Raw genomic sequence first — 6,604 nt, 5'->3', positions numbered from 1 at the left:
GTTTCATGAACACTCTGAAGATCCACAGATTACAGAATGAATCCAGATGTGCTTCGAAAACTACTACTGTTCTTCCAGGGAACGATCAAAGCGTAGACAGATTGAGACATTTCTCCCATGGAGAAAAGTCCGCATGGTGAATGTTGTATTCCATCACGATGCAATTTCTTTGTTTCACCAACACTCTGAAGGTCCACTGATTACAGAATGCCTCCAGATGTACTTCGGAAACTACTACTGGTCTTCCTGGGAACGATCAAAGCATAGACAGTTTGAGCATTAGTTCCATGGAGAAAATTCCGCATGTTGAATGTTGTATACCATCTCGATGAAATTTCTGTGTTTCACCAACACTCTGAAGGTCCACAGATTATAGAATGCCTCCAGATTTGCTTCGGGAAACTACTACTTGTCTTCCAGGTAACGATCAAACCGTAGACAGTTTGAGACATTACTCCCATGGAGACAACTCCGCATGGTGCATATTGAATTCAATCCCGATGCAATTTTTTGTTTCATCAACACTCTGAAAGTCCACAAATTACAGAATGCCTAAAGATGGGCTTCGGAAACTATTACTGGTCTATCAGGAATCGATCAAAGCGTAAACACTTTGAGACAATACTGCCATGGAGAAAAGTCCGCATGGTGGCTGTTGTATTCAATAGCGATGCAATTTCTGTGTTTCATCAACACTCTGAAGGTCCACAGATTACAAACTGCCTCCAGATGTGCTTCGGAAACTACAATTGGTATTCCAGGGAATGATCAAAGCGTTGACAGTTTAGGATATTTCTCCCATGGGGAAAAGTCCGCATGGTGAATGTTGTATTCCATCACGATGCAATTTCTTTGTTTCACCAACACTCTGAAGGTCCACTGATTACAGAATGCCTCCAGATGTACTTCGGAAACTACTAATGGTCTTCCTGGGAAAGATCAAAACATAGACAGTTTGAGATATTGCTCCCATGGAGAAAATTCCGCATGGTGAAGGTTGTACACCATCTCGATGCAATTTCTGTGTTTCACCAACACTCTGAAGGCCCACAGATTATAGAATGCCTCCGGATTTGCTTGGGAAACTACTACTTGTCTTCCAGGGAACGATCAAAGCGTAGGAAGTTTGAGACATGCCTCCCATGGAGAAAGATCCGCATGGTCACTGTTGTATTCAATCCCGATGAAATCTTTGTGTTTCATCAACACTCTGAAGGTCCACAGATTACAGAATGCCTCCAGATGTGCTTCGGAAACTACCACTAGTCTTCCAGGGAACGATCAAAGCGAAGACAGTATGAGACATTACTCCCATGGAGAAAAGTCCGAATGGTGCCTGTTGTATACAATCTCGATGCAATTTTTGTGTTTCATCAACACTCTGAAAATCCAGAGAATACAAACTGCCCCAGATATGCTTAGGAAACTACTATTGGTCTGCCAGGGAACGATCATATCGTAGACAGTTTGAGACATTACACCTATGGAGAAAAGTCCGCATGGTGAATGTTGTATTCAATCCCGATGCAATTTCTATGTTTCATCAAGACTCTGAAGGTCCACAGATTACGATTTGCCTACACATGTGCTTCGGAAACTACTATTGGTCTTCCATGGAACGATCAAAGCGTTGACAGTTTAGGACATTACTCCCATGGAGAATAGTCCGCATTGTGCCTGTTGTATTCAATCCCGTTGCAATTTCTGTGTTTCATCAACACTCTGAAGGTCCAAAGATTACTTAATGCCCCCAGTTGTGCTTTGGAAACTACTAGTGGTCTTCCAGGGAACGATCAAAGCGTAGACAATTTCAGACACTACTCCCGTGGAGAAAAGTAGGCATGGTTTCTGTTGTATTCAATCCCGATGCAATTTCTGTGTTTCATCAACACTCTGAAGGTCCACAGATTACAGAATGCTTCCAGATGTGCTTCGGATATTGCTACAGGTCTTCCTGGGAACGTTCAAAGCGTAGACAGTTTGAGACAATACTCCCATTGAGAAAAGTCCGCTTGGTTACTGTTGGATTCAATCCCGATGCAATTTCTGTGTTTCACCTACACCCTGAAGGTCCAAAGATTACAGAATGCTTCCAGATGTGCTTCGGAAATTGCTACAGGTCTTCCAATGAACGATCTAAGCGTAGACACTTGATACGTTACTCCCATAGAGTAACGTCCGCATGGTGCCTGTTGTATTCAATCCCGATGCAATTTCTGAGTTTTATCAACACTCTGAAGGTCCAAAGATTACTGAATGCCTCCAGATGTGCTTCGGAATATACTACAGGTCTCTCAGGAATCGATCAAAGCGTAGACAGTTTGAGACATTACTCCCATGGTGAAAAGTCCGCACGGTCCCTGTTGTATTCAATCTCGATGCAATTTCTGTGTATCATCAACACTCTGAGGGTCCACAGATTACAGAATGCCTCCAGATGTGCTTCAGAAATTGCTACTGGTCTTCCAGGGAACGATCAAAGCGTAGACAGATTCAGAAGTTACTCCCATTGAGAAAAGTCCGCATGGTGCCTGTTGTATTCACCCCGATGTAATTTTAGTGTATCATCAACACTCTGAAGGTCCCCACATTACAGAATGTCTCCAGATGGTCTTCGGAAACCACTACTGGTCTCCCAGGAATCGATCAAAGCGTAGACAGTTTGAGACATTACTAATGAGGCGAAAAGTCCACATGGTGCCTGTTGTATTCAGTCCCGATGCAATGTTTGTGTTTCATCAACACTCTGAAGGTCCACAGATTACAGAATGCCTCCAGATGGGCTTCGGAAACCACTACTGGTCTCCCAGGAATCGATCAAATCGTAGACAGTTTGAGACATTACTCCCATGGAGAAAAGTCCGCATGGTGCCTGTTGTATTCAATCCCGATGCAATTTCTGTGTTTCATCAACACTCTGAAAGTCCACAGATTACAGGATGCCTCCAGATGTGCTTCGAAAACTACTACTTGTCTTCCAGGGAACGATGTAAACGTAGACAGATTGAGACATTACTCCCATGGAGAAACGTCTGCATATAGCCTGTTATATTCAATCCCGATGCAATTTCTGTGTTTCATGAACACTCTGATGTTGCACAGATCACAGAATTCCTCCAGATGTGCTTCGGAGACTACCACTGGTCTTCCAGGGAACGATCAAGGCGTAGACACTTCGAGACATTACTCCCACGGAGAGAAGTCCACGTGGTGAATGTTGTATTCCTTTACTTTGCAATTTCTGTGTTTCACCAACACTCTGAAGGTCCACAGATTACAGAATGCCTTGAGATGGGCTTCGGAAACTACTACTGGTCTTCCAGGGAACAAACTAACCGTAGACAGTTAAAGAAATTACTCCAATGGAGAAACGTCCGCATGGTGCCTGTTGTATTCAATCCCGACGCAATCTTTGTGTTTCATCAACACTCTGAAGGTCCAAAGATTACAGAATGCCTCCAGATGGGCTTCGGAAACCACTACTGGTCTCCCAGGAATCGATCAAAGCGTAGAAAGTTTGAGACATTACTCCCATGAAGATAAGCCGCATGGTGCCTCTTGTATTCAATCCCAATGCAATTTCTATGTTTCATCAACACTCTGAAGTTCCACAGATTACAAACAGCCTCCAGATATGCTTGGGAAACAACTATTGTTCTTCCAGGGAACGATCAAAGCGTACACAGTTTGAGACATTACTCCCATTGAGAAAAGTCCGCATGGTGCCTGTTGTATTCAATCCCGATGCAATTTTTGTGTTTCATCAACACTCTGAAGGTCCAAAGATCACAGAATGCCTCCAGATGGGCTTCGGAAAACACTACTGGTCTTCCAGAAATCAATCAAATCGTAGACAGTTTGAGACATTACTCCCATGGAGAAAAGTCCGCATGAGGCATGTTGTATTCAATCCCGATGCAATATCTGTATTTCATCAACACTCTTAAGGTCCAAAGAATACTGAATGCCTCCAGTTGTGCTTTGTAAACAACTACTGGTCTTCCAGGGAACGATCAAAGCGTAGACAGTTTGAGACATTACTCCCATCCAGAAAAGTCCGCAAGGTGACTATTTTATTCCATCACGATGCAATTTCTGTGTTTCATCAACACTCTGAAGGTCCACTGAGTACAGAATGCCTCCAAATGTGTTTCGGAAACTACTGCTGGTCTTCCAGGGAACGATCAAAGCGTAGACAGTTAGAGACATTACTCGCATGGAGAAAAGTCCTAATGGTGCCTGTTGTATTCAATCAGGATACAATTATAATATTTCAACAACACTCTGAAGTGAAGGTCCACAGATTACAGAGTTCCTGCAGATGTGCTCCGGAATCTGCTACTGGTCTTCCAGGGAACGATCAAAGCGTAGACAGTTTGAGACATTAGTCCTATGGAGAAAATTTCGCATGGTGCCTGTTGTATTCAATCTCGATACAATTTCTGTGATCCATCAACACTCTGAAGGTCCACAATTACAAACTGCCTCCAGATGAGCTTCAGAAACCACTACTGGTCTCCAAGGAATCGATCAAAGCGCAGACAGTTTGAGACATTACTCCCAAGGAGAAAAGTCCGCATGGTGAATGTTGTATTCCATCTCGGTGCAACTTCTGTGTTTCATCAACACTCTGAAGGTCCACAGATTACAAACTGCCTCCAGATGTGCTTCGGAAACTACTATTGGTCTGCTAGGGAACGATCAAAGCGTGGAGAGTTTGAGACATTACTCCCATGGGGAAAAGTCCGCATGGTGCCTGTTGAATTCAATCGCGATGCAATTTCTGTGTTTTCATCGACACCTTTCTTTGGTGAATTTGGACATGAGCTAGGAACTTAAGATTTTGCATGAAAGGAGGACTATTAGCCGCGTTGCACTGCAGATTGTGAAAAGTGTTCATATGTAGTAAAAACCAGAGAAATCCGTCCGTATTCGTCATTTGATATCGAATCGACTTAAAACCAGACCGTCACATTGTCCGCTCTTCTTTCTGAAACGGTTACATTTATCGTCTGCAATGCTATGTCACGTGCTACGGTATGCGGAGACTCTAGAAGCACCACAGTAGAACACAGAAGAAGCTTCGAAGTTGATCTAATAGCCAGTAAGAAGCAGTACAATTCGAGTTTTAGTTACCGATTATTGACTTTTTACCCTTCTTTGGTGCTTTTGTACATGAGCTAGGACCTTAACATTTTGCATGAAAGGAGGACTAGCAGCTGCGTTGCACGGGAAAATGTGAAAAGTGTTGATATGTAGCAAAAACCTGAGAAATCCGTGCGTTCTCGTCATTTGTTATCGAATCGACTTAAAGCCAGATCGCCACATGGGCCGCAATTCTCTTTGAAACGGTTACATTTATTGTCTGAAAAGCTATGTCGCGTGCTGCGGTATGCGAAGACACTAAAAGCACCGTAGGAGAACACAGAAGAAGCTTCCAAGTTTATGTAATAGCCAGTAAGAAGCAGTACTACTCAAGTTTTAGTAATCGATTATTGACTTTTTAGCAGGCTTTGTTGCCTTGGACATGAGCTAAGACCTTAAGATATTGCATGAAAGGAGGACTAGCAGCCGCGTTGCACGGAAGAATGTGAAAGGTGTTCATATGTAGAAAAACCTGAGAAATCCGTCCGTTCTCGTCATTTGTTGTCGAATCGAGTAAAAGCCAGAACGTCACATTGGACGCTATTCTCTCTGAAAATGTTAAATTTATCGTCTGAAAAGCTATGTCGCGTGCTGCGGTATGCGGAGACACTAAAAGCTCCATGGTAGAACACAGATGAAGCTTCTAAGTTGATGTAATAGCCTTTAAGAAACAGTACAATTCATATTTTAGTTATCGATTATTGATTTTTTTACCATTCTTTGGTGCTTTGGACACGAGCTAGGACCTTAATATTTTGCATGAAAGGAGGACTAGCAGCCGTGTTGCACGGGAGAATGTGATAAGTGTTCATATGTAGCAAAAACCTGAGAAACCCGTCCGTTTCCGTCATTTGTTATCGAAACGACTTAAAGCCACATCGCCACATTGGCTGCAATTCTCTTTGAAACGGTTACATTTATTGTCTGAAAAGCTATGTCGCGTGCTGCGGTATGCGAAAACTCTAAAAGCACCATAGGAGAACACAGAAGAAGCTTCTAAGTTGATGTAATAGCCAGTAAGAAGCAGTACAATTCAAGTTTTAGCTATCGATTATGACTTTTTACCCTTCTTTGGTGCCTTGGATATGAGCTAGGACCTTAAGATTTCACATGAAAGGAGGACTAGCAGGTGCGTTGCACGGGAGAATGTGAAAAGTGTTCATATGTAGAAAAAAACCTGAGAAACCCGTCCGTTCTCATCATTTGTTCTCGAATCGACTAAAAGCCAGATCGCCACATTGGATGCTATTCTCTCTGACACGGTTAAATTTATTGTCTGAAAAGCTATGTCGCGTGCTGCGGTATGCGGAGACACTAAAAGCTCCATGGTAGAACACAGAAGAAGCTTCTAAGTTGATGTAATAGCCAGTAAGAAGCAGTACAATTCAAGTTTTAGTAATCGATTATTGACTTTTTACCCTTCTTTGGAGCCTTGGACTAGAGCTAGGATCTTAAGATT

This window comes from Schistocerca gregaria, unplaced genomic scaffold (genome assembly GCF_023897955.1).
Source record: "Schistocerca gregaria isolate iqSchGreg1 unplaced genomic scaffold, iqSchGreg1.2 ptg000178l, whole genome shotgun sequence".
Lineage (NCBI taxonomy): Eukaryota > Metazoa > Arthropoda > Insecta > Orthoptera > Acrididae > Schistocerca > Schistocerca gregaria.
This window is presented reverse-complemented; position numbering follows the sequence as displayed.